The 10,000-nt window shown below is 41.4% G+C and overlaps 1 protein-coding gene across 1 annotated transcript in view; it reads right to left on the minus strand.

Moving 5' to 3' along the window:
- The window catches only part of CCDC178 (coiled-coil domain containing 178), a 351,905-nt gene that overhangs the window by 73,497 nt on the left and 268,408 nt on the right, over window positions 1-10,000 (minus strand). The window lies entirely within an intron of this gene.

Genomic DNA, 10,000 nt, shown 5'->3' on the forward strand with positions numbered 1-10,000 from the left:
TGATCATCACTTTGGGGCCAGGAAGCAATTTTTCTCCAGGCCACTTTGGCCCCCAGTAATCTTGGAGGGTTTTTTTTATCATATTCTGGGCATGGAACAGGGGTCACTGGGGTGTGTGGGGGGTATTGGTGAATTTCCTGCCTTGTGCAGGGGGTTGGACTAGATTACCCTGGAGGTCCCTTCAAGCTCTATGAGTCTATGATTCTATAATTCACCCAGGCTGGCTGTGGGCACGCCAGCACCTCTGTCAGGCAGAAGCGCCTGAGATCCTCCCCCTCCCCTTTTCCTTCACCCGACTTGGAGGTGAAGGGAAGGGAGAGGGGGGAAAGAATGGATCCCAGGTGTCTCTGCCTGTCAGAGGGGCTGGTGCACACTTCTGGTGATGTCAGGGGGTGTGGCATATGCTAATAAGTTATGCTAATGAGCTCCTGCAGCTCTTTTTCTACGAAATGACCCCTGAACACACATATCTCTTATTAACCTCCATGGACAAAAAGGATGTGCATTCAGATATTAACAACATTTAAAAATCCCAAATAGAAAGCCTCTTTGTATACAAGAGATGGGCTCCATTTGAACCAAACCATAACTAGACTGTTGGCACTTAATATCAAAGAGGTCACAGAGCAGCTTTCAATCTAATGCCTGGAGGGAAAATAAGAGGAGCTATAGAGCATCCAGTTCAGGACCACTCATTCCTAAAGGATGATGGGATACCCAGTCAAGTAATTTAGACAGAAACAGAGCAGACCTTGACAGTGAGAGTGTCCCAGGAAATGACAGCTGATTATGGAGACCAAAGGGCCATAGGAGAAAAGTGGGTACTATAAATGATATGCTTAAAAGCACTTGGTAATAGAGCTTTCCAGAGAGGAAGGGAACATGGGCTTGAATAGCAGGAGCTGCAGCAATTTGAATTGATGGACCTGGGATTAGGATTTAGGAGCTATGTTGGTCAATGTGGCAACCACCTATCCCTGTGGGGTGAGCCATTTCCTGGGCTTTAAGGAGCTCTGAGCCCTGACAGGCTTCACTCATGAACACAGCTCATTGGTTCCCTGAAGCAGAAGCAGCTATAAAACCCCCAAGAAAGACTGGGAAAACAGTCTTACTGCTGGTAGGCCAATTCCCCCCCCCCCCGTTTTGTGCAAAAATGCCCTCCACACAAGAAACCACCCCAATTTTATTGTGACTGCTCTCTGTCCATGTTCAGGAGCTATGCTGCAGGCTAAAGGTAAAAGTTTCCCTTGCTCGAAAGCCAGTCGAATTCCAGTACTCATCTCCATTTCAAAGCCGAAGAGCCAGCACTGTCCAAAGACATTTCCGTGCTCATGTGGCCAGCATGACTAGATGCCAAGGCGCATGGAACGCTGTTACCTTCCCACTGAAGCAGTACCTATTTATCTACTTGCAATTTCTTGCTTTCGAACTGCTAGGTTGGCAGGAGCTGAAGCCAGAGACGGCAGCTCATTCTGTCATGCGGCACTCGGGTCTCGAACTACTGAACTACATACCTTCCAGCCTGCAGTTCAGCATCTTAACCACTGAGCCACCACAGCTGCAGGCTAGGAGTCCGCAAAAAGGAGGGGTGAAGAAATCTCCCAGCACAGAGCACTCAAGCTATTAGTTATGCTAATGAACTGGATGAAGCAGACCATTGATTACCACCTCACACCTTGCTCCAAGTTCACACCCAAAAGGGATAGAGACTGCTAAAAACCAAATAGCTAGAAAGTTAACCATTCCTTGTGGAGCAGGTGGGACAGACTCCCCAAGGTAGATTAAAGATTCTCAGCACAAGAGAAAGAAGCTCTCTTATGCTGAGTCTTGCATCCTATCCTTGGATGAGCACAAGCTGTAATGAACTAAGCTTTTACTTAGGGGACTCCATCTTGTCCACACAGCAAAGGATAATGGATAGAAGACCCAACCATGAAAATTAGGGTAATGCTGAACTTTAAATTATGCAACTTTAAGAAAAGCTAGCCTGTCTTTTTATACATATTTTTATTTATTTTCCAATACTTAGTAAAACACACAATACAAATATTCACAAACAACATCTGTACCATACACCTTCCCTAACCCACACCATCCATACATAAAAGGGTGGGTAAAGTAAACCGCATTGTTAAATCATATTTTGCTTTTACATATTGTAACTATTATTTTCACCTATATTATTTTATGCTTCTATTGCTATTTACAATAAACAAAATACATATTTTAACCTGGTTGCTTCCATTATTATTATTCCCTTTTTCACTTTAATCTTTTATTAACCTATGTTGCTTCTTTCACCCATTTATAGAACTTTATCCAGTTTTTTTCAAATTTTGTATCTGTCTTTTCTTTTAAGTAGTAAGTTTATAATTTTCTACTGCTTCCAATATTTTCCCAATAATTTCCGTTCGATTTGGTAACTCTGTTTTTCTCCAATACTTAGCAAAGGTAATTCTCCCAGCAGTTATAATACTTTTATGCAATGTAAATCATTTTTTTGAAATTCATTTGGTAAGATAGTTAACAAAAATACTTCAGGTGTAAATGGGATGGAAATTTCTAAGCTAAGAAAAGCTAGCCTGTCTTAAACATCATTTAGGAAGTACCCAGTGTAAGGAAAGACGATTGCAGTTTTCACTTTTTCTTTGTCCCCATGCTCAGTCCAAAAGCTTGAATAGAACTCATGTATTATTGTATTCATTTAGTAAACTTTTAAATATTTTAAATGCTTTATGTCTGTTCTCTGGAAACATACCACACCTATTTGGTCTTGCTATCTAAAGTGCAATAATTGAGTAGGGGAAACAGGTCAGCTCACCATTACTGGAGCACAAGAACCTGATTGGGTAGAATTGTGATAGATCACCCCTGTGCTAGCTTGTGGAGCAAAGTAGACAGGCATAATAACCAGGCAGGGCTTTTAAATGGCAACACAGGTACAGAGTGCTAGATATACAGCTCTGTTTAGCAGAAGATAATCTCAGGGTCATTCTTGGAAGCAGGTACCTGTTTTGTTTTTGGCACCCTAGGGAGTGAAGAGGTGGCATCACTAAGTAGAGGCTTGGGATGGCTGCAGAGTTTTTACAACATCCCAGGGGCCAGCCAGAAGGGACAGGGAAGGGCTTGCAAGTCTGTTCCTTTGCAGCCTTCATGCATTCTGACTCTAGTTTCCCTTGTGGTTTCGCTGCCAGACTTACAAATGGTCAAATCTTGGCTTATGATCTTCTAGCCTTGTACCCTTGGACCACCCCTTGATTCCTGGTTCCTGGTTCCCAGTCCCAATCCTACGCTCTGCCCAGCTGCCACCCACAATCACTGAGTGGAACTTTGGACCTGGTTTGAGATGTGTTGTTGCCCCAGTTAGGAAAAGTGATAACATTGTTATTAAGTTCCACATTTAGTTGAATGGGAGGTTATCCAAAAAGTCCAACATGACCACATTCAATTTCAGAAGAATAAACTTCTTTAAAATGAGGGGATTAAAAGGAAACTGACCAACATTTTATTTATTTTAATTTTATTTATTTATTTAATTTGTATCCCACCCTCCCTGCTGTGGCAGGCTCAGGGTGGCTTACAGAATATATATAAATATTAAAACAACAAGATATGTTAAGACACAAAAGTTAAATTAAAACCATACCATATAAAATTTAGATTTCTAGGAACATAAATATTAACAAAAGATGGTGGTCTCTCAGCATTGGGTGGTCAACTACCACCATACTTCGGGTTCTTGCCAGGCTGTTAGTTGTTAAGTGAGTGCTGATGTTGAGGGGCCACAGGGCCACGATATTGAAAGGCGGCACCCTCATCGAAAGCCTGGTGGAAGAAGGTAAAATCCTTTCTTCCGTGTACATTATTTAAAACCACAATATCACCAATTAGGAAGGGAACCGCCAAATCTCAGAGAATATCAGTATGGTTAAGTCAAAGGAAAGGCCAGAAAGCCTTTTTTTTTTAAAGTAGTTTTGCCCAAATAAGGTGAGCAAAAAGGAGGTCGGGTTTTGGCAAAAAAAAAGTAAATTGAATAGATGGTAGGTGAAAAATGAATGTAAGGAGAATAAGGACAAATACTAAGCATTTCTTAAAGGAAATCCGATGTTGGGGTCCTAGGATGACAAAGGAGTACATGGATGTTAAAGGAAAACAAGAAAATTGTAGAGAATCTGAATGAATTATTTGCATTGTTTTCACTGTAGAAAATGTGAGGGAATTATTCATGCCATTGTCACTGTTTTCAGGAAAGATCTCAGAAGAACTGAGAAATGCATGTAACAAGAGAGGGACATGGACAAATTAAAAACTAACAAGTCACTGGGTCCAGATGACATATACCCAAGGATTCTCAGGGAACTGAAATTAGAAACTGTTGATCTCCTAACCAAAAATATACAACTTATTGTTTCCATTGGATTAGAAGGTAGCCAATTTTTAAAAAGGGATGCAGAAGAGATTCTGGAAATTACAGGCCAGTTATACTAATGTCTGTTATGAGTAAATTAAAAGAAGTGTGGGCCTGCAAGACACGCAGGGGAGAGAACCCCATCGCTCCAACTCTTTTGCTGGGCCCAACATGGCTTTTGGGTTGTGTTTCAGCTGCTGCCAAGGCCTACCATGACTCTGCGGCAGCCACCATCAGGCCAGCTGCAGCCCCCAGGTTCTGCAGCAACTGCCACCGGGGCCTGCTGGGCTCTCAGGTGTCACTGTAGTGCCTGGGTTTTGCGGCAGTGGCTGCCAGGCCCACCGTGGCTCCTGGGCTCTGCCATAGCTGCTGCTGGGCCAGTGCAGCTTCTGGAATCCACCACAGCCACCAATGACCACAGTGGAAGTAGGTGGTCTTTTATCTTTAGGGATATTTAACCCCCCCCCATGTATTTTTTTTAAAGATGTCAGATTTTTCTGCAATTAAGAACCTAAAAGGTAACTAGGAAAACAAATACAATAGCTAAGAACAACTGTAAACTAATTATACATAAAATACATGTATTTATTATAGAGACATTCAAAAACATATCAAGGCTCAATAAAAGTCTCATAATATAGTAAAAAGTAACCTATGTCCAAGAGAAAACAATAGTGACCCAACACGTTTCAACCCAATTGGGCCTTCTTCAGCAGACAAACAATATAAGGCACAAATAGGATTCCTATTACAATAAAAAGGCAATGCACAAGTAGATATAGGACCAAAACGGGACAGTTCAAAAAGGAAATCAAAAGACACAAGAAAAGTATTTCATATGAGGCTTCCTAGGATCTAGCCTTGTGCCAATGCAAATGCATACAAGTTGAATAGTATTGCTATTGTATGCCTTCCAGTTTTGGTCCAAAAACTATAGGTGTGGAACATCTTATCAGAGCCAATGTGTCTTCAGTAACAATTTTTCTGCAAACCTAGGCGGTGTCTCAAGTTTGCAGAAACATCTGCCTTGGATAAGTGTAGCCCCAATCCACAGATTTAAGTATCTGTAGATGACAGCCACACTTGAAAAATAGACATACAGATTTTTATTAAAGACAGAATTATTAAGAACATAGAGGAATAAGCCTAGGCTTGTCAAGTGAGTGGGTTAACAAACACATGATCAAAAGTGATCCAGTAGACTTGGACTTCCAAAACAGCTTTTGACAAAATCTCTCACTAAAGTCCTCTAAGTAAACTTAGCACTCATAGGATAATAGTATGAATGCACCAGTGTTCCCTCTAAGCTGAGTTAGTATGAGCTAGCTCACAGCTTTTTAGCCTCTGGCTCACACATTTTTGTCTTAGCTCAGGAAGGATGGCTCCAGAGCAAACTAATTTATGCAGCAGCCAAATCACTCACTCACAGCTTTAATGCCAGTAGCTCACAAAGTAGATTTTTTTGCTCACAAGACTCTACAGCTTAGAGGGAACATTGGAATCCACTTGTGTACTGTAAACATAAAGCAGAGAGTAGGTGTAAATTTTAATTTTTCACCACTACCATAAACTGAGCCAACATTTTCATTCACCATGAACCCAAGATCTATTTATCCGTCAGTTACTAGTTCAAAGCCCATCAGTATATATTTAGAGTTCTTTGACCAAATGTGCAGTCATTTATATCAAACCTCAGTTGTTGCATTGTTGTCCACTAAGTTTGGATAGATCCTTTTGGAACTCTTCACAATTGACTTTGGTTCTTACCATCCTGAATGATTTGGTGTGATCCACAGATTTGTCCACCTCACCCCTGATTTCTTATCATCTGTGAACAAATTAAACAGCCCCATTCCCAACTATTACTGTGGAACCCCACTGCTTTCTTCCCTCCATTGTGGAAACTATTCATTATTATTGGGAAAGAAATTGGAAAGAAAATGACTAGTATCATAATGCCTTTTTATAGATCTGCGGTGCATCTGCTCCTGAAATACTATGTCCAGATCTGGTTGCCGTTATCTCAAAAGATTCAGAAAAGATGTAGAAAAGGACAACCAAAACAATCAAGGAGTTGGATCACCTTCCCTACAAAGGAAAGCTATGGAGTTTGGGTCTTTTTAATTTAGAGGAAACTTGACTAAGGGGAGGCATAATAGAAGTTCATAAAAGTTTTGCATGGTGTGGAGAAACTAGATAGTGAGAACATTTTGTTCCTGCTGCAGTAATACTAGATTTGCAGGAATCAAATGAATTTTTAATTCAGAACAAACAAAAAGTACTTCTTCATTTATACAAATGTGTGTTATTCACTATCACTAGGATGTAATGATTATCATGAACACTACAGTGGGGGAGTCCTGTTTTTCTTTTATGGAGGTTTTAGCTGAACAAAATGCAATTCTACTGAGAAAGGCAAGTTAGGTTTGCAACCAGGAGGTGGCCTTTTGTCTTCAAGATTTGACACCTATCACAGTAGACTGGAAAGCTTCACCTTGGGGCAGATAAAATGAGTGCTTCCTCTGGCCCATCATCTCTAACATCCTTTCTACATGTTACCCAGACGCTTTGTACCCATCTCTAAAAGTCCGAAGTGCAAAACTACACATGAACCTTCAGAAATATTTTATTGGTCAGGTTCTTTTTAGAAGGAGGTTTTCCCAAGACAACCCTCAAATATGGTCTGGGAGCCAGGGAGCTTGTCATCAGCATCCAGCCATGTTTGTTGGTTATGTATGTTTTCAACTCCAATTGGTGATCTTCCTGACCTACCTTTAGAAGGGAGTTGTAAATTCTACTGTCAGAAACTGATTTTTATTTTCTGTGTTCCATATTTCCCAACTTTAGTTTCTTTAATTTCACTTATCTCTGTGTACTTAGCAATATACTTTCTTAATTGGCTCTTTGCCTTCTGAGACTTGCTGTGGTACCTCCAGAAATCGATTCAGTTTGTGATCCTTGATCTACTACTTGATTCTCAAATTACGACAGTAGTAAGGAGCACCTGCTTCCAGTCATACCCAGTGAGCCTGCTGCCCCCTTTCTTGGGCAACAATTATCTTGACCTTGTGATTGATACCGTGGTAACAAGCCACTGTAATAATGTGTTGGATGTGAGTAGGGTTGGACACAAAAATGCAGTTCCGTTTGTAGTTCTTGGACAAACCATGAACTGAACCACAAACCTCACAAACCCAGTCAGCTCACATATTAACTGAACTGTGCTCATGAAGTTTCTGGATGAAAAAGCTGAGTTGTGAGCAGTGTTCCCTCTAAGCTGAGTTAGTGTGAGCTAGCTCACAGTTTTTTAGCCTCTGGCTCATACATTTTTGTCTTAGCTCAGTAAGGATGGCTTTAGAGCAAACTAATTTATGCAGTACCCAAATCACTTGCTCACAACTTTAATGCCAGTAGCTCATAAAGTAGAATTTTTGCTCACAAGACTCCACAGCTTAGAGGAAACATTGGTTGTGAGGGCAGCTGGCTCCCATGGCTCAGTTTTTTGGGCTCTAAATAGCTGACCCATGGGAACAGGCTGCCCCCACAGTTCAACTGTTTAGACTGGAAAAAGCTGAACCAGGCGGGCAGCCTGCTCCTGCGGCTCAGCTGTTTAAAGGAGCTTTCTTGGGCAACTGGCCCCAAAAGCTAGCTGCCAAAGAAAGTCCCTTTAAGCAGCTGACCCCTAAAGATTAAACTGCTCCTGCAGCTCAGCTGTTCCCCAAGGGCTGTCTCCCAAAGAAAGCCCCTTTAAACACCTGAGCCCTGAAGAGCCAACGTCTCCCATGGCTCAGCTGTTTAAAGGGGCTTTCTTGGCTGGCCAGCCCCAGGCTCAGGGCGATTTAAACCCCTGCTTTCTTCTCCCCATGGCTTTTCCCTGGGGAGCAGAAAGCAGTGGTTTAGATAGCTCCCAGCCATTTCAGCCAAACAGCTGAGTGGCAGGGAGTTCTCCTTTGCTCAGCTGTTCTTCTAACCTCCATGAACTCCATCAAAATTCATGAAAGTTTAGTTCAGCTTGTGAACTGTGGCAGAATTTGGGGTTTCATGAGCTTGGGCTTTTCTGTTTCTTGTTCCTATGTTGGTTTTGCTATAGCTGTTCTTTGGTTCATGTATCCCATGAGCCTTTGTTCTCTTGCTGGTAACCTAAGCATAAAATTAAAGCTGTGCCCTTCAGATATACCTTTTGCCTGGATTCATAGCTTTCAGACCCTCCATATGCCGGACAGTCTAAACATTAGAGATTAGCACTGAGGGCTCAACACTATGTGAAGAGAATAGACAATAAGTATGTATCTAGGTAAAAGTTCATTGCTGTTCTTAACATTGGTAAGGGGGTGGGGTCTAGTTTCCACCACACACCACTCCATTTGCTTGGCGTCTTGCACTGAATACTTTAGGTGACCAGAAGACTATAACATAGTATAAAATTGGATGTTTGGGGCTACTTCAACAACTTTTCCTGTAGGGCTTGGTGAGCAGACAAGGAATGTTCCTTTCATTTTCTTTTTGCGGTTTTATATACTACTGCTTCTATTCTTTGTTCATATTCTACTTTGGTTAGTTCAATAAAATAATATGTTAGCATGAAGCTGACAGACTGTTTTTTTCCTCTGGATTGAATTTAATCTCTGGGTTAATCTCACATCGACCCTTTGTACCCTGATGGGACCCCCAATTTCCCCCACATGAACATTGCTTTGCGAACCACCAACTGGCCAAAATTTGTTACTAACTTTAGTTTGTCAGTCAGTTTGTGCACATCCCTTTATGTGAGTGGTTTAATTCCGTGATAAGAATTAGGAAAAAAGGTTCAGAATATAGTGCCTAGACTAGTTTCTGGAGCTAGAGAAGGGAGTGCATAATATCTGTCTTTGGTAAACTGTATTAGTTGTCTATTTGTTTCTGGGAACAACTGAATGGAACTGAAAATCTCTGTGTGCCATCTGTGTGTGCCATCTTCCAAGTCATTCCATTGCTTACCTAAGAGTGGCAGTTTTAGAAAGTTTTAAGGGGAGATTACAATGTGAGCTTGCTGAATTTGAGTTCATTCACAAGTTTAGAACGACGGATCCCCCAGGGTTAGGACATAGGATTGTTATTTCATTATAGATGCTAATGTTCTGCCCCCAAGTATTTTTTCTCTACTCTGTCAAGCTTATTACTATGTGCATTGTACCTCTCCAGTATGAGTTCCTTCTTTGCTACTTCCCTGCCACCTTCTGATGGAATATAAGGACTCTTAATATCTTCATTCCAACTCGTTTCTGATGAAGGCGGCTTTGACTCCCAAAAGCTTACACCCCCAAAATCTTGTTAGTCTCCAAAGTGCTACTGGACTCGAATCTAACTAATCTCAAATGTAATGTATTTCAGTATTAAAGTATTTGAAAACATGCACAGAAACAACCTACTCTAGCAAATCTGCAGATTTCCCATTAAACTGAAGCCTGTATGTGCACCAGAGACAATGTGTGCTGAAACAAATGAAAACAGGCATTCACAAACAGATGGCTGGCATAGCAACTTCGGAAATGCTGATCACCTTTTGGGGGGAAATAATGAATTCAGGTCCCTTTCCTCCCCTCCCCTCCCTTG

The sequence above is a fragment of the Gekko japonicus genome, unplaced genomic scaffold (genome assembly GCF_001447785.1).
Source record: "Gekko japonicus isolate JY-2015 unplaced genomic scaffold, Gekko_japonicus_V1.1 scaffold802, whole genome shotgun sequence".
NCBI classification, from domain to species: Eukaryota; Metazoa; Chordata; class Lepidosauria; order Squamata; family Gekkonidae; genus Gekko; species Gekko japonicus.